General features: G+C 44.9%; 1 protein-coding gene across 2 annotated transcripts in view; it reads left to right on the top strand.

Moving 5' to 3' along the window:
- The first annotated feature begins 6,017 nt into the window (after nt 1-6,017).
- Nucleotides 6,018-25,631, top strand: part of CMBL (carboxymethylenebutenolidase homolog) — a 33,567-nt gene continuing 13,953 nt past the window's right edge. Inside the window, exon 1 of one of the 2 annotated variants that reach the window (XM_081089935.1) lies at nt 6,018-6,258. The gene's annotated coding sequence lies outside the window, so the exon portion shown is untranslated. Of the gene's footprint in view, nt 6,259-24,648; nt 24,977-25,631 lie in introns of those variants that run through there. The other variant, XM_081089934.1, reaches the window with a different exon arrangement.

Here is a 25,631-nt window from a genome sequence, read left to right as displayed (position 1 = left end):
CAGGACTTCTCTCTCCCCCCATTCTGAAACTCTGCTTCTCTCTGCACATTAGCTTCATGCTACCAGACTAGCTCCCTCCATGTGGCTGGAGAAAAGACCACTGATAGCTCTCAAGGTCACATCTTCAGCCTCACCGTTAGACAGGCTGAGAGTGATAATCTCTTGTCCCAGTTAAAAATTCCCAGGAGCCCTGGCTGGTGTGGCTCAGTTGGTTGGAGTGTCGTCCTGTACACTGAAAGGTTGTGGGTTGGATTCCCAGTCAGGGCACATACCCAGGTTTCCAGTTCAATCTGAAATCAGGGTGTGTACAGGAGGCAACTGATTGATGTTTCTCTCTCACGTTGATGTTTCTCTCTCTCTCTCTTTCTCTCTAAAATCAATAAAAACATATCCTCCGATGAGGATTTTAAAAGTAAAATTCCCAGGGAAGGACACTTAATTGGTTCAGTGAGGTGCCCATCCCTGAATCAAATGATTTTGCCAAAGAACTAGGATCTGTAAGAGAATGGACACTGCCATGGAACTACATTATGGAAGCTGAGAAAAAACATATCCCATGAAAAGGGGAGGACAAAACAATAGTTGCCCATCCTATATAATTAATATGCAAATTGTCCCCTCAGGTGGTCATTCAACCGGGAGTTCCACGGGGAGATCGACAGTTTGACCGCTCGCTATGACGTGTGCTGACCACCAGGGGGTGGTGTGGAACATGGCAGGCGTCAGCGACGTGGCACTGACAGCAGGCGGCAGTGGAGGTGCTGCCGGCCCAATGGGTCCCGATGAGAGTGGGACCGCGGTGGGACGGGTGGAGCAGGTGAGCAGGCAGCACCAGGCCAAAGTGGTTAACCCCCAGACAGGGACCAGCGGTGGCTGCAGGGGGCGGGGCCACTGCCCGGCTCCCAGGTGCTGCGAGAGAAAGGGCAAATAGCAATATTAAAACATTTCTTCCGGGGGGGGGGGGGGGGAGGAAGGGAGGGAGAAAAAAAAAAAACAAAAAAAACATTTCTTCCAATTATTTTCCTTTCGATGTACACGAATCCGTGCACTGGGCCACTAGTTGTTAGAATTCTCATTGTTTTCAAACAAGAATACCAATATTACATATAGAAATATGTTTATTTGCCACATTTTATCCAATAAAACCAATGTTAGAACTGGTACAGAATTTCAACCTGAAAAAAATTTTACTTTGCTCAAAAGAGAAACTTAAAGGTATAGCATACACATGTTCCAGCCTCGTGTGTGTGTGTGTGTGTGTGTGTGTGTGTGTGTGTGTTTACTTTGTCATGAGGATACAAGAGTAATGCTGGGTTTCATATAGCAATAAAATGAACAAGAGGGTATAATTTTTTGAGCACTACCTATCACAATAACAAACTAAGAACAACAATAATTATGTCCAATGAACATCAATGGCAATCCTGTGAGATAAATATTATACCAGTTTCACAGGTGAGGAATTCGAGACTCACAGCTGATAAGTAACTAGCTCTTGGCCATACAAGTAGAAGAAGAATCAGAATTAAAAGAACAGGTCTGTCCTACTCTAGGCTTCCAACTGATAAATCTCACTATTAGCAGCTACCCTCTTAACACTGCCATTAAACTCTCAACTTCTTACTGTGAGCCCATATTTTAATAGGAACTCATGACTTTTCAACAGTTTCACAGAACTGCTGCTGAACATCAGCCAGTGAGCAGGTCCCTACCAGGGACCAGACCCCATTAGAATTCGCTGTTGGCACCAGCCCTGGGGCTGCAAATTGGGTCAGAAAGAGGCATAGTCTGACATTTCCTCATTCTGCCAACCCAAAGAAAACAATGAGACATATGCCATACATTTCCCTTTCAGAGGTCTCCCTTTCCAAGCAAAGTGTGATTTATGAGCTGCAAAGGGTTGCAGGCAAGTTGGGAAATACTAGGTTTCTCTACTATAAGATTTCTGGGTGCCTTTAATCTATAAAAATGTGTTGAGTATAAGAGGGGAATATAGTCACCACTGGTGTCTGTTTCTCTAAGAGGCCATCTCACTTAGCTGGGGTGCCTAAATATGCACACCACAAAATGCTGAACCATGCAAGCCCCATGGACCCCAAGGATAAATGAACCAACAGGTCCACCCTTGGAAGTAGAAAAGCATCTAAATTGACCATGGGACCTCCAGGTCTAGAGGATCCAGTAGCTTAGGAATTTCTTGAACTATGTTGGATTTCCCAGGTAAAGCCAGGTCACAACAGGCTGGCAATGAATCCCATCCTCTGAGAGTGGAAGCCGGGCTGACCCATGAGAGCTCATGGGCTCAGCCTCAGAACCTCATGGGAACTCTGAGACCATAAACAAGCATTTTTAGGAGTGGATTTCTTAATGTTCTTGCCTTTGAGATACGGTGTAAGGGGCTGCATGGTGGCCCCCTTCCAAAAGATATGCCCCTGCCCTAGTTCCTAAAACCTGTGAATGTTACCTTATTATTATTATTTAAAAAAATTTATCTTAAGTCTGTCAAGATCTTGCTTCCAGGTATATCCTGTATTTGGCTCAAAAACATTTTTGTAAAAAAAAAATGTTTAATGGTCTTTGCTGATGTGATTAATGATCTTGTGATGAGGAAATCATCCTGCATTAGCCAGATAGACCATAAATCCAATGACTGTTGTCCTAATAAGAGAGGCAAAGGGAGACTGAGACACAGAGGAGAAGGCCACGTGCAGACAGGGGCAGAGATGGCAGCCAACGAAAGCTGAGGAAGCAAAGGAGGATTCTCCTTAGGCCTTTTGTAGGCAATGGGGCCCTGCCCACACCTTGACTTCAGACTTCTCATCCCCAGAACTGTGAGAGAATAAACTGCCTTGTAAAGCCACCAAGTTTGTGATAATGTGTCACAGCGGCCACAGGGAAGTTGCGTTCACCACCAATTTAGACTTCCACATTGACTTGCTGGCTCCCGAGGCTGTGGCCGCATCTCCAGTTTCAATCCCCTCGGCCACACTTTCGACAGCTCCTGGGCCTCAAGGGCATGTCTCTCTTACTGTTGAGTCTCTTAAAATATACATTTCCATCTGATATTTTGGTTTCTAACCTGACATTGTGTAGTTGCCCTAAAGGAAGCTCTTCCTTGGAGGTTTTATCTTAGATGCATGGATCCCAAAGGAACCTTCAGGGATTATCTGGCACCTCTCACTCCTGTATTGATGAAAACCATTAAGCTCTGAAGCTGAATTTCTTGTGCTATCCTCTTGTATGTCTTCATTATCATCAGACATTTATTTAGGGCTTATTCTGTTGAATATGCTATCTTAAACCTGGAAGATATGCAGGTCAAGCAAGTGAAAGATCTGATCCCTATCCCCAAAGAACATTAGTAATGAATTAGGGACTTCTGCCTAATTCCACTGGGAAAGGATCCTTTTAACAACCTCACTTGGGGAACCCACATACTTATTACTACTGTAACTGCTTAGATGGAACTTCAAAGTCTAACTATAACTTCTGGATTTTATAGGCTTTCTGGACAACAAATGGTAAGTCCATGAATACACATACGTGTTATATTTGTGAAGTCCTCCATCTCTCTTCCTCCTGGCAACATTATCTGCCTCTTTTTTAGAGAACTGCTCCTCCCTCACCCCAAACACAGAGTTCTAGAGGAGCTGCCAGTCTCCCCACTGGCCCGCCCCTATCTGAAGAACTTGATAGGAAGCAACTCATTCAACACTCAGCACTCAGATGAGTAGCAGCTGAAGAGGAAAAGGCTCACAGGAGAAACTCTGAATTTCCATCAAAGGTGCCCCTGCTCCCTGTGTTTCTGAGTTTAGATGGGTGTTTAAACTTTCCCCCTTACTTTCCCCTGTGTGATGCTCCATGTCCCACTTCTTGGAGGGTAGGGAGACACAATTGTGTTCCTACCCTGCACAGTGCCTAACCCCCTTGTTAGTAAGACCATGGAGACCACTCCCTTAATCTATATAACCTCAAGCTAGTCATTGAGAGACTGAACATGCAAATGGCCCTGGCTGGTTTTGCTCAGTGGATAGAGCATCAGTCTGTGGACTAAGGGGTCCCAGGTTCGATTCCAGTTAAGGGCACATGCCTGGGTTGTGTGCTCGATCCCCATTAGGGCGCGTGCAGGATGCAGCCAATGATTCTCTGTCATCATTGATGTTTTTCTCTCCCTCCCTCTCCCTTCCTCTCTGAAGTAAGTAAAAACATATTTTAAAAATATATATGCAAATGAACAATGGCCAGACCATATGACAACAGAACTCTGACCCACAGCCTGCTGTAACCAGCCCAGAAAGCCAGACCACAACCTCTGTAGCAACTGGCCCAGGATGGCCAGCACTTAACTGTCAGCTTCCTTTACTTTTGACTTGGCTTCCAATTTAGGACCAACTGGAGAAAGACAAATGTGCTCCCCTAACCAATCACATAGAAGGCCCCTCCCATTCTAGTCAGCTGCCTTTAGCTTCCCCAGGCCAACAGCCACCACGCAGTACATTTGAAGGCGCTCCTTTTTCCACTGTGAAGCCTTCCCCACTCCTTTGCCTACCTTTGAGCCTCTGCCAAACAGGAGAGGGTGGCTTACTCCTTTTGTACAGCAAGCACTGAGTAAACAGACTTTGCTTGTCTCATTTGGGTGGTCTTTATTTCAACATCGTTTTAGTTTTCACTGGTCCTTAGATCTTTCTATAGTGCCCTGCCCACCCCTGCCCTTCAGGTAACCTTCATCACTCTGGGCCTCCCTTCCTCAAATCTGCCCTATTTGGACAGGAATGACTTTGCCCAACAAGCATCAGCTTTTTCCTGCAGTGACTCATCAATTTCCTCATCAGACCACTGTGTTCCACGGCAGGTGAGATCTCCAATCACTGCCGTGACACCCACAGAGCCTCATTTTAGCCCCAGTACTGGGGAGCAGTTGCCATAGGGATAGATGCAGCAGGCGGCTGGGAGAGTGGCTCACTGCAGCCAGCCCACGTCAGGGAGAGGCCTGCTGCTGGTCCCTGCTGCTCAACACCCACGCCCACCTCCTCCCACTTCTACCCTCACCTCCTCCCACCTCTACCCTCACCGCTTCCCACCTCTACCCCCACCCCTCCCGAGCGTAAAGGGGTTTGGGCTGGGGACTATCCACGTAGGTAGCTCTCGGATCCTTGGCTTAGCACATCCCCCACATTAACTGCTAATGGTTGGCGTCACTTGGTTGTGCAGCTTAGACTGTGTTGCTTAGCAACGAAATAACAAACAACGTAAATCGAATCTCCATTGAATCTGCGTGAAAGGCTTGTTAACATGGTCGCAATCTCAGTGCTGCAGCGCCAAGGTGGGGGCGGGGGTTGGGGGTGGGGGCGGCCTAAAGCTTTTAAAATGTAGGATTAACACATGCTGTCAAAGTGCACAAAGCCTACGTGCAATTCTTTGTAAATTGTAACAGCACTCAGGACCACACAGACTTCCCTCCGGTCCTCCCCGCTCAGTACCCACCCCCACAGACATGACTGTGTCTTCCATTGCCCTCAATTTGTTCTGCTTTTGAACCTCATCTGAATAGAATCAGGCAGTAAGGGCCTTTTGAACCTCATCTGAATAGAATCAGGCAGTAAGGGCCTTTTGAACCTCATCTGAATAGAATCAGGCAGTAAGGGCCTTTTGAACCTCATCTGAATAGAATCAGGCAGTAAGGGCCTTTGTGTCTGATTTATTTCACTCATCACCACAGCCGTGGAGATACCCTCATTGTTCTTCCCAGCTACACACGCAGCACGCCTCCCTGCACTTTTTTTTTTTTTTTTTTTTTTTTTTGCCGTGTAAGATGTATAAGTTCTGGGGACTATAAGTGGACATCTTTGGAGTGCCATCAGTTCTCTCACAATGTATTTTGTACATAATGAACATAAAATATTCTGGCAGTAAAAAAAGTGATCACACGCCCTGCCCCGCGTGGCTCAGTGGCTGAGCCTCGACCTATGAGCCAGGAGGTCACAGTTGGAATCCTGGTCGGGTCACATGCCCTGGTTGTGCCCAGTGTGAGGCATGCAGGAGGCAGCGATCAATTGTTTTCTCATCATGGATGTTTCTGTCTCTCTCCCTTCCTCTTTGAAATCAACTTTTAAAAAGCGGTAAGAAAGATGGCCTAGAACAGCTGCCCTCTTGCTCATCCCTGCAACTCCCCCAGCTCTGGAGAGCACCCCTGCCACTTTGGCTGGAGGGCAGCAGAGGGAGCAACTTGTGACCAGGTGGCCCAAGACAGCCCCAAAGGCAAGTCGTGAGGGTGTGTGTGGGGGGGGGGGGGCGGAGGAGGGGCAGGTGAGAGAATGGCTCGGGACTGGGAAGGGGCAAGATGTCCCCTATTTGCCTGTCCCTGCGATTCCTGCAGCTGGCACGATTTTTAGAGGCAAAACCAGGACACCGTGGGGCGCCGGGGCGCGGTTTCCGTTCGAGTAGAAGGATTGCAGGCACTGGGTGCTGTTGGTATTGAACCCCTCTCGGAGCATCTCATGCACGCAGCGTCTACACATCTACACCGCTGTCTCCCTTCGCACCCACCCGCTGCTCGGTGCACCCCCAGCCTGCCCTGCCCACCTCGCCCACCCCGTGGGGCGGGGTCCCTCGTGATCCCGCCGCGCCCCCGCCTCTCACACTAGCTCTTGGCCGCCCCGTTTCTGCTTTCTCCGCGACCCCCGAACCCCTGCTGCTCGGACACTCGTATTTGCTTTCCTCCCAAACAACAGCACTGCCGTTTCTCAAGCCTCCTGCTCCCCGCCACCCCTTTGGTTCCGAGCCAGGCCTCGCCGGGAGAGTCGGACGGATTCCGCTGACTCGGCACCGCGTGTTGGCGCTCCCCGTTTCCCTCCCCGCCCTCCTTCACCCCCAACCTCAGCGGCCCCTGAGGGGCATCGCGCCTACCCAAGGACACCCCCGTCTTGGTCCCTCCCTCCTGTCCCCTCCCCCCTCCCGCCTCCCCCCTCCCCCCGGCGATTCCGGAGGGACAGGATCCAGGTGCCGCGTGCCCGGTGGCTGAGCAGGCCGGTGGCCGCCACCCTCTGCCTCTGAAAAGCCCTCTCTGGTCTGGGGGTTCCCTTAGGGTTGGTTTCAGGATCTTCTGGGGCCTCTGGGGTGCATCTCTCAGGGTCGCCGGGGGACCCGCCCTGACCGCAGGTGGCACGACCTCGGGGCAGCCTTCCCTGGCACGTGGGGCCAGGGGCTCCCCACCACCTCCTGGGACCCCCAAAACTCCACCCACCCGGTTCGCAAGGGGAAGGAGAGGAGAGGGAAATGGAGGCTTGAAGAGAAGGCAAGACCAAGCGCTGGAAGCGGTTTCCTAGGCGTTTTTTTCTTGCACCTAGAACAGAAATGATATTCGATGTATGGACCTCTAGATACCCATTGACAGTGCTCAAAGGACATTTATTTTTTAACCGCTTTATTGAGCTGTAACTCGCATATCATAGCATTCGTCCACTTAGTGTGTAATTCAATGGTTTAGTATATTCACGAGGCTGTGCAGTCATCACCACAGGGAATTTTGGGCCGTTTGCCTCTGTAAAATCAAGCCATTGCCCACTTCCTCCTCACCCACCGCCCCTAAAGGAAATCACATAATGTGATATTCTGTGGCTGCCTTCTTTCACTTCGCAAAATGCCTCCCCAGTTTATCTATGCTGTAGCATGTATCGGTACTTCATTTCTTTCTTTCTTTTTTTATCACTAATAATATTCCATTGTTCGGATATAACACATTTTGTTTCTCCACTCGTTAGCTGATGGACATTTGGGTTGTATCCACTTTTTTGGATATTTTGAATAATGCAGCCATGAATATTCATGTGTAAATATTTGTGTGGACATATGTTTTCAATTCTCTTGGCTATATACTTGGGAGTGGAATCACTAAGTTTTATAGTAACGCTAAGCCTAACATTTTAAGGAACCATCAAAGACCTAATTTTAGGTATTTTGGAAAGAGGAGGGTGGGGCCATTCAAAAAGCAATGGAATGGATCTGCAACCCAGGTGCTGACCAAGAACCATCTCTACAGACAGCCTACTCTCTGGAGACTTCTGGGAGCAATTGCTCACTGTATTGAGAAGAGTAGATAGGGCTCAGGGAGGGCTGGATCCAGGGAGGACGTTCTCCTCCCGGGGAGAAGGGAGACGGACATCCCAACTCCCAGCTATCACCATTCCAGAGGCTGTACACACAGAGAAGTCCACAGGAACACCCAGTGGTGGCTGGTTGGAGTGGGGGCTCTGGTGAGAGTGTCAGGGGGAGCACGGCTTTACAGCTGAAATAATATTTACCTCCACCTCTGAGAGGCTCTGCAGCAAGGAGCAGGGAACAGCAGGGGGTAAAGCCCAGCCCCGGGAAAGTGCTTGGTGAACTGAGGGGGATGGCTGCGGTGAAAAGAGGGGGATGGGAGTGAGGGAGACAGGCCCAGGAGGGTAAACGGAGGCCTGGCTTCCATGCCAGGGAGTGTGGATTGAACCTGCAGCCACGTTCTTGCCAGGGAGTTCTTGGAATGAGCCCAGATGACAGATGTGGTCAGATGTCTGCATGGCCCTGGTCCCCATCGGCATTGCCTGAGTGCCCTCTGCACTGCCGCGGTGTGGCAGGTTTGGCATCCTGCGGTGGCAGAGGGCCAAGTCTGAGCTGTGTGCACAAGGGTTGTTAGCCTGGCCTTTGTACCTTCTGCTCCAGGGACCTGCCAGGCTTCCAGCTCCAGTTCAAATTTATGTTCAGGTTTGCCCACATCTTCTTGGGAATTGGATCCTTTCATAATTGTACAACATTGTGAAATGTTTAGACATCAGGAAACCAGAGGGAGTTGACATAGAGTTAGATAACAATAGAGCATTTTAAAATAGCTAATGGATTCCATATTACTTTTCTCTTCACTAATGGTTAAACTCCCCATAAACTCCACAGGGTCAGATTGCTCTGATTCATCTACAAGTGGTTTCCGATAGTTTTAAAACAAGGATTAATTATATCAAAGCTGGAATGATTATGAGCTTCTGAACCAAAATGTATCTTTAGCCTCATTTTATTGTTTGCAGTTTCAGAGCCAAGAGCTAATTTAATTAATGTTTATATGAGCAGTAAACATCACTAATAATAGCGCGGTGCATTGTTAAAGTTGTGGCTCCCCAGCGAATGGTGTCCCCGAGTCCTCACTCCCTTGCAAGGTGACTTTGCTGCTCCTCCCTAAATCAAGAGGTTCAGCTATTTCTCCACTCCTTGACTCTGGGCTTGATTTGGCCAATGGAATGCAGCAGAAGTGGCATTGTGCAACCTCCAAGACAAGGCCTTAAGTGGTATTATAAATTCCACTTTTAATCTCCTGGAGCACCCAGAGACCAGGTGGAAGGGAAGCCCAGTGGACAGCCAGACCAAGGCTCCAGACAAGTGGATGAAGCCATCTAAGACTTCCAGCCTCAGCATTCCCACCAGCTCTCAGAGCCAGGGGAGACCCACAGAAACTTGAGAAACAATATGATGTTGCTTTAGGCCACTAAATTTTAGGGTCATTTTTGATGCTACAGTAGATAACAAATACAAATGGTATCCTAAATGGTAACAGTTTTTACTATAAAAACTGACCTCATCTCTAAAAACAGGTATTTTCACACTTTTCAGAACAGTAAGGTAGTGTTTTCACCTTTGAAATAAAGAAAGTGGAGTTGTTCAAGAACGTCTGTGAGCCCAGCGGGAGTGGCTGTGTTGGTTGAACATCGTCCCATGAATCAAAAGGTCACCAGTTCAATTCCTGGTCAGGGCACAAGCCAGGGTTGTGGGCTTGATCCCCAGTATGATGTGTGCAGGAGGCAGCTGATCAATGTTTCTCACATTCATGTTTCTTTCTCCCTCTCCATTCCCCTCTCTCTAAATTTAATAGAAACATAAAAAAGATTTGACGAAAAGAAGAAAGTCTGCGAGTTTAAATTTGAATGCCAAAGTATAATCATGTTTAGCCATTTAAAAACAACACAAAACTGAGGCATTTTATTATTCAGACTAAGAGCTAGTGAGGGTGAAAGAAAAAGAAATTGATAAGTGAGTTCACTGATTGCTTCTCATTTTGTCCTTATCGGTGCTTTGCTTACTTCTAACTCACAGAAGTTTGAATCTGTCCTCCTTTGCATTTGGCTTTGAATAAACAAAACTGTGCTTTCCTTTCTGCACCCTTTCCAGGCTACTGCTTCCCTCCCAGCAGCTCTCTCCGCACGGGTATACAACACGCTCTCTTCCTGACATCATGACCTCTTCCTTTTTGAGATTTTAAATTAAAACTTATCCCCCAATATCAGGATTTGTCCTTTTCTTTGCTCTTTTATCGAAAAAAACAAAAAAAAAAAACAAAAAACACATGACTGAACAATACACCTTTTATGGGCTCTCTTGAAATTAAGGAATTGATAACAATGTATTCCTCTGCTCTCAGGAATACTGGGCAACGGATACCGTGAGAAAAAGGATGAGTTAAGAAATTACTATTTAGACTTTTGATGCTGTTATTTATATATTTTAAATTTCTGCCCCGCCGGCATGGCTCAGTGGTTGAACATCAACCCAAGAATCAAGAGGTCACAGGTTCGATTCCCAATCAGAGCACATGCCCGAGTTCCGGGCTCAGTTCCCAGTGGCAGTGGATCAGTGATTCTTATCATTGATGTTTCTATTTCTTTCCCTCACCCTTCCACTCTGAAATCAAGAAAAATACACAGTGGGGCCTTGACTTATGAGTGTCCCGACTAATGAGTTTTTCGAGATACGAGCCGTCTCTAGACCGATATTTTGCTTTGAGTTGCGAGCTAAAATTCGGGTTACGAGCCAGCTTCAGATACCCCACCGCTAGGTGGCGCAGCGAACATCACAGTGGACGCCATAACATCAGCCCAGCATTCAATTCATTGTAATGGTGAAAATTGATTTGACATACGAGTAATTTGAGTTACGAGCTCTGTCACGGAATGAATTTAACTCGTAAGTCAAGGCCCCACTGTATTTTAAAAAATTTACATTTCCATACTGTAAATTTTTTTACTTCAGTGCACAATTCTGTGTATTTCAGCATATGTGGAAATATGTGTATCCACCACCACAATCAGGATCAAGAACCTTTCATCCCCCCAGAAACTCCCTCCTGTGCCTTGTATTCTGAAACCCTCTGTCACGCCCCCAGTCCCTGGTACCCATTAGTCTTGCCTTTCCAGAAGTTCATATAAATTGGGTCATATAGAGTATCTTTTTAAGACTGGCTTCTTTCCGTCACCCATCCATGTCTGGGGGTGTATAAGTAATGTGTTCCTTTTTATATCTGAGTAGTATTCCATTGTATGCATGTATCACCATTTGTTTATCCATTCACTCATTGAAAGATGTTTGGGTTGTTTCTAGTTTGAGGCAATTATGAATAGAGCTACTATAAATGTCTCATTTTAATAAAAAAAACTATATGCTGTTTATTTCAAAACTACTTTATCAGCAGACATATTAAGCCATCATTTATGATACTTTGACATTTATTTAAAGTGCTTATTCTAGTAGTTTTGGGGGAGATTAAATGAGCATTTCCTTTGCGTTATCACTTTTATTAGATAAATATCTTTTGTAAAAAAACATGATTTGATATGTCCCACAAATTGTGACAACTCAAGACAAAGTAAGATCAAATCCATATAATAGATTAAAATAGACTAAAGTGGTAGCTTGGAACAGACCTATTTTACACATGATCTGAAGGTGGCGAGATACAAATAAATTTTGTTTTAATTTGATGCATTTTTGGTTTGACCTTAGAAAGTACTCAATATGTTGGTAGCTAGAAATTGCATGGATTTGTTGATAATGTGTTTTGGCATCCTTGAGGGTGGTTTTGGGTACAGAAAAACTGTCAGATGTTTATTTTGGCTTTACATTTAATTTACAATATGTGAAAGTTACAAGTCCTAAATCCTTATTCTCTTATTGGTTATTAAATTGAGGTTACCGTGTGCTCTCCCTCCTAGGAGCGCATCCGCGCCTTCCCCCTCTTTCCCCCCACAGGCGTCCACCTCCTAAACTCTAAGGGCCTTCAAGAGACTTGCAACCAGGGGAGCTTGTCCCAGGCTAACCCCCTGAACCTGTCCCCAAGGCCCCCTGTTCACTCATTCTCCAGTGAGCTGACAGCAGTCCTGCCTTGGTGGGCAAGGAGAGCCCCTCACATGGTTTCAAAGCCCACGGCTTCAAAGAAAACCACCAGGAAACCTGTGTCTGTTAGACATGGAAGGACTCCTGGAGGAGCAGGAGAGGTGAATTGTGTCTTAGGTCAACAACCAAATGAAAACCTCAGGGTTATGCCTTCCAAGGCAAGCCCACACCCTTCCCGAGAGTGTACCCACAGGAAATCCTATGTGTTAGAATTTATGGTTAGTGATGAAAATGCATAAATTAGTAAAACATTATTGCAACATCCCATCATGATTTAATAAATCCTATTGACAGGCATATAGATCAATGGAATAGAATAGAGAGCCCAGAAATCGGCCCGAACCAATATGCTCAATTAATATTTGACAAAGGAGGCAAGAACATACAATGGAGCCAAGATAGTCTCTTTAATAAATGGTGTTGGGAAAATTGGACAGATATATGCAAGAAAATGAAACTAGATCACCAACTTACACCATACACAAAAATAAACTCAAAATGGATAAAGGACTTAAATGTACGACAGGAAACCATAAAAATTCTAGAAGAATTCAAAGGCAACAAAATCTCAGACATATGCCGAAGCAATTTCTTCACTGATACAGCTCCTAGGGCACTTGAAACTAAAGAGAAAATGAACAAATGGGACTACATCAAAATAAAAAGCTTCTGCACAGCAAAAGAAACCATCAACAAAACAACGAGAAAACCCACTGTGTGGGAAAACATATTTGCCAATGTCATATCTGATAAGGGCCTAATCTCCAAAATTTATAGGGAACTCATACAACTCAACAAAAGGAAGATAAACAATCCAATCAAAAAATGGGCAAAGGACCTAAATAGACACCTTTCAAAAGAGGACATTCAGAAAGCCAAGAGACATATGAAAACATTGCTCAAATGCTCAAACTCACTAATCATCCGAGAGATGCAAATCAAAACAACAATGAGGTACCATCTCACACCTGTCAGACTGGCTATCATCAACAAATCAACAAACGACAAGTGCTGGAGAGGATGTGGAAAAAAGGAACACTTGTGCACTGCTGGTGGGAATGCAGACTGGTGCAGCCACTATGGAAGACAGTATGGAGTTTCCTTAAAAAACTGAAAATGGAACTCCCATTTGACCCTGTGATCCCACTTCTAGGAATATATCCCAAGAAACCAGAAACACCAATCAGAAAGGATATATGCACCCCTATGTTCATAGCAGCACAATTCACCATAGCTAAGATCTGGAAACAGCCTAAGTGCCCATCAGTAGATGAATGGATTAGAAAACTGTGGTACATCTACACGATGGAATACTATGCTGCTCTAAAAAGGAAGGAACTCTTACCATTTGCAACGTCATGGATGGAACTGGAGAGCATTATGCTAAGTGAAATAAGCCAGTCAATGAAGGAAAAATACCACATGATCTCACTCATTCATGGATAATAGAGACCATTATAAACTTTTGAACAGTAATAGATACAGAGGCAGAGCTGCCTCAAACAGATTGTCAAACTGCAGCGGGAAGGCCGGGGAGGGTTGGGGAGCAGGAGGTAGGGGGGTAAGAGATCAACTAAAGGACTTGTATGCATGCATATAAGCATAACCGGTGGACATAAGACATTGGGGGATAGGGGAGGCTAGGGGACTGTCTAGGGCGGGGGGATAAAATGGACACATATGTAATACCCTTTGTAATACTTTAAGCAATAAATTAAAAAAAAAATCCTATTGACGCAAATCATTTCATCCATTTAATAACATGGTGTTATTCTTAGCAACTAGATATTGGTTTAAAAAATCACATTTGATTAAAGCAAGCACATCAAGTCAGAATGTGGGCCTTTCTATAAGACAATGACTCAATTTTTAGATGAGAAGAGCGATAAGAAAAAATAAACTCTCCAGACTTGGAAATAGAAGCGGATGACCCAATGTCCTGTCCTTTCAATATCCTGCTGGGGCACTAACGCCCCGGGGGGTGCAGCTTTGCTTCAGGCTATTTAAGATTAATTAAGATGTTTTGCAATTCTGTGAGAGAAGAGGATGACACGTACAACATGACAGTGATGTCAATGGTTCTCAGAGCAATTGAGATTAATTTTGTCTGGTAGAGATGCAAATGATTTCTCTCTGGTAGCAACAATCAAAAACATTTTGAATTTAAAAAAGAAAAAGAACATTTTGATGATCAGGTTTATTGCCTTGGAGGTTATTAACCAGGCTTTTTTTCTAATCTAACTTAGCAGTTATTTTCCAACGCCTGTGTATCCTTAGTTTCTCAAAGTTTCTTTCAACCAATTAGCCAACCTACTGCTTCCCTCATTTGTGAGTTAGTGAAATATTTGATACCTAGTTCCTTTATGTTATGGGAGACTCAGGTTTTGTCTTTTTAAGAATTCTACTTTGATCCCTAGCCGGTATTGCTCAATGGATAGAGTGTCGGCCTGTGGACTGAAGGGTCCCAGGTTCCATTCCCTAACAGGGCACATGCCTGGGTTGCGGGCTCCATCCCCAGTAGAGGGCGTGCAGGAGGCTGATCAATGATTCTCTCTCATCATTGATGTTTCTACCTCCCTTCCTCTCTGAAATCAATACAAATTTATTTTAAAAAATTAAAATTCTACTTTGAAAAGAGACTTGAAAATTTTATCAAGTGCAATTTGTGGGCCTTATTTGGGCCCTGTTCTCCAACAAACCAGTTGTAAAGACATGTTCGGGGAGACGGAGAACATTTATAAGGTGTCCTAGGTATTAATGCTATTAAGCAAGGATTATTGCCCTGGCTGGTTCTCAGTGGTGAGAGCATCGGCCTTTGGACCCAAGGCTTGAGGGTTCAATTCCCGGCCCTGCTTGATGTGTTGTTCTCATGTCGATGTTTCTTTCTCTCTCCTTCCTCCCTCCCATCTACTCTCTCTAAAAATCAGTGGAAACAATATTCTAGGATGACGATTTAAAAAAAAAAGGAAAGGGCTTTTTAGGTGAGAAGATGGCATTAGTGGTATGCAGGAAAGGTATATATATATATATATATTTACTGTATTAATTATCTGGTATTGTGTAACAAAGTATCCTAAATCACTGAAAGTATTTTAAATGCAGACTTTATTATTATTTAGGTATGGCAAGTTCAACAGATCAGAAGATGCCTGCCATTAAAAAGAGAGTTTATCATATTCACACATCCCAAGAAAAGGGGCCACACCATGCTACAGGTGGGTTACATGGGAAGCCAAAATCAATTCAGAGGCAGAGAGAGTCAGGGAGAAATGTGGGCAAGAGTCTTTAATGTGGTTTCCACAGGGAGGAACAGGTGAGGCAGGGTAAGCAAGCTTAGGATTGGCTGGTCTGAATGATTTCAGTGGCTCTGGGACACAGGGGCTGTCTCTAGTCTGCCAGACGTCCTGGGGGTGATTAATGCAGGCAGACAGTGGCCCAGAGTGTGAGAGCTCTGTGAGAGTCCGAGCAAGGAAGTGGTTGGGGTATGGGCTCTGGATTAGCAGGTTTGTCTATGAAAGCGCGTGCTCTCTCTCTGGAATTGTCTAGGCCTGGAGGGACCGTGTTTCCAGGGTCGGCAAGGCCCCAGGATCACATGGTTGATACCCAGTGACTTTAAAAGTTTCTTGGTATTTTTTACAGCTTCTGAGAGTTAGGAATCTGGGCGTGGCTTAGCCAGGTGGTGTGGCTCAGGATCTCAGGAGCACACTGTCCGGATCTGAACCACGACTGGAGCTGGAGGATCTGTGTCCAAGACGACCTAGGCACATCGCTGTTGGAAAGAAGCCTGCATTCTTTGCTGCCTTGGGCCAGAAGCCTCAGTTCTTATTTTTCTTTTTTTAATATATTTTATTGATTTTTTACAGAGAGGAAGGGAGAGGGAAAGAGAGTTAGAAACATCAATGATCGAGACACATCGATCAGCTGCCACCTGCACACTCCCTACTGGGGATGTGCCCGCAACCAAGGTACATGCCCTTGACTGGAATCGAACCTGGAACCCTTGAGGCTGCAGGCCGACGCTCTATCCACTGAGCCAAACCGGTTAGGGCGAAGCCTCAGTTCTTCAGAGGCCTGCTGACTTTTCCTAAAACAAGTGATGTGACAGAGAGAGGGAGAGAGGTAGAGAGCAAGAGAGAGGGAGGTAAGCCACACTTACAAAAATCTATGTATGTAAAAGGCTAATACACTAAGTGTCCTTCCCTCTGTCTGGGTAATGATGTCACGTAGCAACGCCTGGTTTCCTCTCCCTAGCGACTAGCCTCCTTGCAGTTTCTTCAGCCCAGGAACACAACTTGCTTTATAGCCAGGTGGAAACATTTTATACCTTAACCAAATGTCTGTGAAGCATTTTCACATGTCTCATCTCATTTGATCCTCACAGAAGTCCTGGAATAGGTAGATAGGAGACTCGGTGGAATCCTATTTTCTTTTCATTAGCCACAAAATGGAGATTTAGAAAGTTTAGAAACTTGACCCGACTGAAAAGAAGTAAGAAATGGTGGAACTTGAAAATGACTTGAGGTTTTCTCACTGCATAGAATATAGTCAAATACTGCTGCAGTTATTCTCCCAGTATGATCTACAATAATAATCTGCTTCGTGTTGATATTTACTGCTGTGTTACTGACAATTACCTGAAAGAGAAGTTGGGGTGCTTCACTGGGCTGGAAAAAGTTTAGCTAAATCAGAAAGCAGGTCTAATTAAGCAAGTTTATTCTATATCTATAAAAGGCTAAGTTGACTCACACATGCGCAATACATATAAAGCTCTTGCTGGCACCAATTGCACGTGTGTTTCGATCTGTCATTGTCGATTGTGAATTTGGTTGACACTTCTATTATAGAGAAAGGACAAATAGCAATATTAACATATTTCTTCTAATTAATTTCCTTTCAATGTGCATGAATTCGTGCACCAGGCCACTAGTAAGTTAATATCAGGAGTGACCTACCAACACTTCCTCTGTATGCTATTGGTCATACAGATGAACTATGGTGCAATTGTGGGGGAAGACTACATAGAGTGTGATACCAGGAGGTGGGAATCAAAGTAAGCTAACTTGCATACTACCACAGCCCACCAATGACCCACGTACTTCCCACATGCAAAATACAGTCAACCGCATCCTAGCTGGTTTTGCTCAGTGGTTAGAATGTCAGCCCGAGGACTGATGGGTCCAGGGTTCAATCCAGTCAAGGGTACGTACTTTGGTTGCAGGTTCTATTCCCTGCCCTGATTGGGGCATGTGTGAGAGGCAACCAATCGATGTGTCTCTCTCACATCGATGTTTCTCTCTCTATCTCTCCCTCTCCCTTCCACTCTCTCAAAAAATCAATGGAAAGGTGTCCTCGGTGAGGATAAACAAGACACCTCTTCCAGAGTCCGCAGAAGTCTCAATCTATTATAGCATCTGCTCAATGTCCAGAATCTCATAATCTAAATCAGGTCCACGTGTAATCATATTTCCTTAAATATAGTTTCTACAGTATAGTTCTTCTTGACAAGTTGTCTTCTCCCACCACCCCTCTGTATTAGTCAGCTTGAGCTGCAATAACAAAATGTCATAGACTCGAGGGCTTAAACAACAGACATTTATTTCTCACAGTGCTGGAGGCTGGAAGTCCATGGTCAGATTCTGGTGAGGACTCACTTTCTGGCTTGGAAATGGCTGCGTATTTGATATATCCTAACGAGGCAAAGAGACAGCTAGCTCTCTGGTCTCTCCTTATAAGGGTAGTAATCCCATGATGAAGACCCCACCTTCATGGCCTCATCTAAACTTAATTACCCCTAGAGGCTCCATCTCCAAATACCAAATATGTTGGGAGGTTAGGGCTTCAACTTATGAATTTTGAGGTGACACACACATTCAATCTATAACACCTTCTCCCACTGAACATATAATGGGACAGACATAGAATAACCATTCTAGACCCCGTTGCTTAAATACGGAGAAAACGAGAGCCATGAAGAAGTTGCTGGTCCATATAGATTCTAGAATCTACCCAGGTCCATGTAAACCCTTGTCTCAGGCTTGAGACACTACACTCCAAGGCTCCAGGCTCTGCTCTCTGGGCTCTTGGTTCTTCCCTGTGAGTCATCCATCCTTTTTCATTAAAGGTATCATGTGTTTGCAGTTGAGTGATATTCTCAGTCTACTTTCTGTCAGTAGAATTGTGAGGGTCCAAAGGCCTCTTTTAATTTGATACTATCCCTGTCCCTTTCAGTTCAAGTTGATCATGATTCTGTACATATAATTCTCTTAAAATCTTCTGTGAATCTTATTGGGATCCACTCCATTAGACAAAGGCAATGCCCACAATTCTTTCTGAAATAAGCCTCTCTCCATGCAGGGCTTCTGCAAAGAACTGAGGGATAAGAAAACTAAGCTTTCCAGGAACACCATCCTTTGATTGAGAGGGTCTGGGGGTGCCTTAGCCAGTTTGGGCTGCTATAACAAAATACCACAGGCTGGGTACTTAATAAGCAACAGAAATGTGTTTCTCATAGTTCCCGAGGCTGGAAGTCTGAGATCAGAGTGCCGGCATAGTCTGGGGAGGACCCTCTCTGGGTTGCAGACTTTTTGTATCCTCACATGGTAGAAGGGGAGAGGGAGCTCTCTGGGGTTCTTTTATGAGAACTCTAATCTCATTCAGAGGGGCTCCATCCTCATGACCTAATCGCCTCTCAAAGTCCCCACTTCCTAAAGCCATCACTCTGGGGATTAGGATTTCAACGTATGGATTTGGGAAAAAGCAAACGTTCAAATAATGGTGGTGAGGCACACCTCTGATCTCTTTAGACTCAGGCAGCGGGTCTCAACCTGTGGGTCATGACCCCTTTGGCAGTTGATCAACCCTTTCACAGGGGTCACCTAAGACCATCCTGTATATCAATATTTACATTAGGATTCATAACAATAGCAACACTAAAGTTATGAAGTAGCAACGAAAATAATTTTATGGTTGGGTCACAACATGAGGAACTGTATTTAAAGGGCCAGAAGGTTGAGAACCAAAGCTTTAGAGGAACTTTTGTCTGAGCAGTATTCTGGTATACTACCTTATATCTTTCTGAATCTTTTAAAAATGGTTTTACAGGCACACTCCAGGGTTTATCTGTGGTTTGTAGTTATTTCTGGCGGAGCCCTAAATTTGATTTTTGCTTGGAAGCCATTCCTTAATTCTAGCATAATTTGCCATCTGTAAAGGCTGAGAATTTTGAAACCCATCCAGTCCTAGTTCTTTTTCTCTCAACAGCCCTTCCTTTGATTTATCTCTCTCCTCTGTAAGCAATTAGAAGAAACTAGGCAGCACTTTCAACACACTGTTTCAAAATCTCCTTAACCAGATCACCAGTGCCTTCGATACGTTTTCTTCTGCCCACATAGCTGCAGGCAACAGCATTACCAGGATCCCCCTCCTTCAGTTCTTTTTTTATTTTTTTTATTTTTATTTTTTTAAAAAATATATTTTATTGATTTTTTTACAGAGAGGAAGGGAGAGGGGTAGAGAGAGAGTCAGAAACATCGATGAGAGAGAAACATCGATCAGCTGCCTCCTGCACACTCCCCACTGGGTATGTGCCTGCAACCAAGGTACATGCCCTTGACCGGAATCGAACCTGGGACCCTTGAGTCCACAGGCTGACGCTCCATCCACTGAGCCAAACCGGTTAGGGCTCCTTCAGTTCTTAATAGCATTTGCCTCGCTTTCCTGCAAGCTCTTACCTGAATCTTTAAAGACGTCGTGGACTCTGTTGTTAATATTTTCTTCAAGGCACTTCACGCTTTCACACTCTCAGTGGAGACTCTGCCCCGTTTCAAAGCCATTCCCACATTTTAGGGGTTTTGTCACAGAGCACCCCACTTGCAGGCATTAAAATGTCTATGAACTATCTATTGCCGTGTCACAATGTAGCCCAACGTTTAGTAGCTTAAAGCAATTGAAATTATTATCTTGCACAGTTTCTGAGGGTGAGGAATCTGAGAGTGACTCAGCCAGGTGGTTCTGGCCCGGTGTCTCTCAGGCGGTTCCCATCAAGGTTACATGTCAGATGGCTGGGGGTGCAGTCATGTGAGACCTGACTGGGGCTGGAGGGTCTGTGTCTGTGATGGCCCAGGACATGGCTGTAGGTCAGAGGCTTTCTTTGCCCCATGGGCCTTCATGGTGGTGCTCATGACATGGCAGCCACTTTCCCCAGGGGAAGCGATGATGATGATGATGATGATGATGGGAGAGAGAGAGAGAGAGAGAGAGAGAGAGAGAGAAGAGAGAAAATGAGAATGTAAGATGGAAGCCACAGTGTCTTTTACAATCTAATACCAGAAGAGACATACCATCACTATTTCTGGATTCTACTGGCCACACAGACCAGGCCTGGTACAATGTGAGAAGGGTGTGGATTCCCAGAGGCAGGGAGTGTTATGTGTCATCTGGAAGGCTGACTACCACAAATTACTCATGGGCAAAATGTCATGTTGTCTATAATTACATGCTCCAGCAAAAAAAGAAATCAATGAAGCAAATTTAGCAAACTATTAACAATAATTATATTTAAATCTCGGGTATATTGGAGTTTACACTTCTCTCTACTTTTATATTTGTAAATTTTCATCATAATAGAAATTAGCTAATTTAGGCTTTCTGTCTGTCTGGAAGTGATGGCTTATTGGCTCAAGAATCGTCTAGACACCAGGTACTTTCTTTTGGACCCAGCCTCTGACCTGCCGTCACCAGCAATACCTGCCCTCCACATAAGACTCAGTGCTTGCTTTCCCTGCTGGCTGCCTGCCGCTGCATTCAAGGGGTGGAAGGCTGAGTCAGCACCATCACCCCGTAAATGGTAACAGACGAAGTGGAGTAAGTCCTCCTTCAGGTATTTTGAGATGTTCTGAAACACACCAGCACTTTTTCTGATTTTGATCCAAAATTTCTTGGGAAAAGCAGTTCCATGAAATACTTTTCCTGACCTTGCCTTCAAGATCAGTGTTAATCACAAGGTTTTAGCAGAGTCAGCGGTTTTGTTTAACTTTGCCTTTGCCCTGTTTGTTAATTCAGCTTGGGCTCATCCAGACCCTGGAATTTAGTTCTTTATTTCATAATAAAAAGGAAAACAACTTTGGAGGGATAACCAGCTGTGACTGCCGAGTCATCGCTCTTTAATTTATTAAGGAACTCCATGAAATCCCAGTGTTCATTTACTCTGAGTTTTTATAAGAATGTAACTTTTAATTCTTTTCATTTTTTATTTTTTTGGGCCTGGGTTAAATATTAACTTATGTAATAAATTTTCCAGAGGAGTTTGGAATTAAAATAGGCGAAGCTGAAAAACTGCCATTCTGGGTGTTGCAAGCAGGCAGTTTGTGCATTTTAGGATAGAAACAAGGATTTTTTCCCGGTTCTCAGTTTGCTCTGGGTGATAACACTCTTGTGATTTCTTTGAATTATTCAGATGTAAAAAAAAATTATTGTGGAAAAATCTGAAGGCAGTAAAATAATTTGTTTGCTGATGTTTCTGAATGGGGTGTGAAGGGGTCTGTTTGATAGTAAATCTATGTACATCTAGCAAGATAACACTTCTGCAGTGAGGAGGACTGGAGAGTACCCATCATGGTGTGATGGTTTGGTGATGCACCCACTTGGCTAGACTGAGATATTTTCCCCAGAATTCCCTTTCCTGGTATATTTCCAGTTTGAGCAAGCCACTAGGAATATTCCATCCTGACAGTTGTACCTGCCCTCCTTCAGCTGAACCAAAACGAAATCATGGAAGTTTGACACTGACATGACCTGTACAGATTTTCTAGTTCAATTAGTTTCTAAACTCGGTCCATCATAAGAGTCATCTGGGGAGCCCTTCTGAAACACAGATTCCCCAGTGCCACACCTGAAGATTATAGTTCCGAAGGTCTGAGCCCACGACATCTGAATTTTATAAGTTCCCTAGGTCAGTGGTTGGCAAACTGCGGCTCGTGAGCCACATGCGGCTCTTTGGCCCCTTGAGTGTGGCCACGAAGTTTCAGTTGCACTGTACGTGCATGCCCGCACGTGGTATTTTGTGGAAGAGCCACACTCAAGGGGCTGCAGTTTGCCGACCACTGCCCTAGGTGATTCTGATGATCAGCCAAGGGAGTCTGCCAGTCACTGTGATTGTGGTCTAGTGGTTCTCAAAGTGTGGTCCTTGGACCAGGAGCATCAGGGTCATCACCTATCTTGTTGGGCTTGTAATTTCCTGGGGTCCACCTGGGCGTCCTGAGCCAGAGGCTCTGTGGTTGAGGCCCAGTGCTCTGCGATTTAACAAGACCTCCAGGGGACTCTGATGCATGCTAAAGTTTGAGAACCAAATCTTGTTTAATCCTCCATTTTATTTTCTAGAAACGGAATCCAAACAGAAAGGACATGTCTTGGGGTAAGCAGAAATTGATGGGGCAGGAGTCATCCGCTCAATGAGCTCTGGTGTTTAGACAGGAGAATACTCGTAGACTCTATCTTAAGAAACCTCAGTTTACTAGACATGTGAAAGCAAGGTTCATCAACTGCAAGATAACACATGATCCTGTAAGAATGTCCAAACCTGTAGAGAGTTTATTTCAGCCAAACTGATGACCAATTTGTTAACTAGTGTTACCCCAATCAATTCAATAAAGAGGGAAAAAAGAAAGAAAAATAAACAATAAATAAAAAGTCCTTAACTCTTAGAGACAAAACAAACAAAAACAACTCAGAGAGAAATCTCAGCAGAAGCCACGTATTTTGGAATGATCAATAGGTGGAAAGTTCACTAAGTCTTGAGAAAAAGAAAGAAAGAAAGGAAACACCAAGAAAAGTAAAAAGAGAGAGAGATAAACAAGCAAAAAAAAAAAAAAGAATAAATTAAAAAAGCGGGAGCGGGAGGAGTCAATGAGATCACTTAGGGATAAAAAAGAGAAGAAACTGAGTTAGAATCCTGAGGAATACCAACAGGAATACCAGGATGTCTGTTTGGAATGACATCAACTGCTCACTTATTGATACACTGCTAAAGAAGTTTGATTTCTTTAAATGACCTACTGCCCTCCTTTTATTCAGTCCTGCACCTTCCTGCCATATTCGAGTGTAGCTTTGTGTCACACTCTACATACAATCTACCAGTGCCTCTCCATTGCTTACTGAGGTCTGTACAAGCATCTCAAACGGCTTTAACTGTTCCTTAAAACCAGCCAAGCTGGACCACTCATCTCGCCTTCATTATGCTTTTTGTTCATACTATTACTAGTACCTCCAGTTAGAATACTAGTATATCCCTCTTCTCCAATCATTGTCTCTTCAAAACTTGCTCATCTTTCACCTGCTGGTGACACATTCTCCTTGAACCCCTTCCTGATCCTGATCCACCTTCTCTCCACTGGAGCAGTGTGATTGCTCCCTCCTCTATTTTTTCCAGTGCTTGCTATTTATAGCTTTCCTATGGCATTCATTGGATTTTGCTTTGCTTTTAATTTTCTCGGTTATTATACCCTTTCTACATCCACAGCTTGTACATACTCGAAACTGACTTTGTCTTCCTCATCTTTGTATCACAGAAGTACCTAACAAAATATCTTGCACAAAAATACCTTGTTGAATTCAATTGGATTCCCAATGTATTGTTTCTAACGTTTGTTCTCATTCTGCGTCTTAGAATCACAATGCCGTTCAGCTATAGTTCGCCATATAATGTTGTAATTTTTATCATCTTTCTTCAAAAACAAACAAGCACGCAGAGACTGAAAGTAGCCACGTAGAATGCTGTGATCATAAATTCCTAACAAAACTGGGTCATGGCAGTCATTCCTCGGCCTATCGCTTCCTTGACAAATCAATCTTTACCTTAAGTGAGCCTGTCTATTGTCTTTGTGCATCTAAGATAACATACCTTTGAAATGTCAGAATTATCTTCTTTTCCAGACCCCACAACTGCCAGCGCCAGAGTATGACACAGAAACCCACACCCTCGTTTTGTTGCCCACATACCATCCTATGTGTTCTCAATGTTATTAGTTAATCCTGTACCCATCAAAGTGGCACCATTTTTTTTTTAAATCTAATCCTAGAGATCTGTCTGGTTTGCTTTTCTCCCAACCCTTAATCTACCACCAATAAATTTTATGTAACCCTCCTAATGTCGCCTCCTTTTATTCTAACACACAACACAAGCTGCAAAACTGCCATTCTAGAGCATTTTCTCAATCCCCTGAGATTTGGTTTCTCAGCAATTGTCCTCAGTTTGGCTCAAATAAACTCATAAAAATTCTCTACAGGTTTGGACGTTTCTTACAAAGACAAGTATCAACAACCTTTTCTGATCAGCTGACCAGAAAAAAAAAATGGAGTGGGGGTGCGGTGGGGGAGGGCCAGTAGGAATAGGCAGTAATTCATTTTTAAGAATAGCCTAATTTTGATTTACAACAAAGAAGTTCCAGGTCTTAGGAGCCAGGCACACTTGTAAATTTCACAGGCGGGTTGTCCTCCTCCTCCAAGCCTCCCTCCCTCCCTCCCTCTCCTCCTCCTCCTCCCTTCTCACCTCCCTCACCCGGCCGAGGGCCTCTCCACCCCTCCCACAGCCCGCCTCCCCTTCTTCCTGGGGCAGCCACTGGCCCAAAGGGTTCCCGGCGCCCTCGGTCACCGCGTCCACTTCCGCCCGGGAAGAAGGCGCCTCCCACTCGGCTCCCCGGTGACCGTGGCTCCGGGCTCAGCGGGGCTGTGGCGTTGCCCCCTCCGGGTCTCGCCTCCTCCGCGCGGTAGACAGTTTGCTGGCGGCGACGAGGTACGTGCGCTCCCCGGTCGTAGAAACGCGCCGGATCTCAGCTCCACTAACTCAACGGGGTGTTGGCACAAGGCACAGGAGGGCTTTGCCATGTGCACAGGTATTGAGCCCGGCAAGCCCATTTTCAAAAGCCCACTTTCATCGAAGCAGTACATTGTTACCGCAGAACAGCAGCCCTCGCCGTTCCACCTGGGTGGGCATAGTTTACTGTATTGTTTGGCCACGCATTTGGAAAATAGTTGAAATCGTACTGTGTAGAAACACAGTGTTCGTTTTCCCCCCAAAGGCTTGTTAGAAGCCTTTCCTTCGTGCCATTAAATACTCTCTGTAACGATTTCCCCCCAGTGAAACATTTGGGTTGTCTAGTTTTTACTACTCTTACGGGGGGAAATGAGCAGATTTGCATCCAGATCGTTGGCCACATTTGGCGGTATTTTTAAAAGGGTGGCTATCCAGGGAGGAGGTGCTGGGTCTACGAGTGCGACGCGCTGGCTGCTGGGTACGTGCTGCCAAGCAGGAGTGCGCAGTCCACACCCACCGCCGTGGGTCGGGAGGCAGAAGTGTCGCCTTGCCCAGGCCTTGCCAACAGCGGGTACTGCCATTTAGGTTTCTTGCTGATGGAAAATGCCGCCTGTTGCTTTCAAAAGACCATGTA

This window comes from Myotis nattereri, assembly GCF_964212035.1.
Source record: "Myotis nattereri genome assembly, chromosome: 4".
Classification (NCBI taxonomy): domain Eukaryota; kingdom Metazoa; phylum Chordata; class Mammalia; order Chiroptera; family Vespertilionidae; genus Myotis; species Myotis nattereri.
Note: the sequence above shows the minus strand (reverse complement) of the source record. Positions and strands in the feature narration are given on the sequence as shown.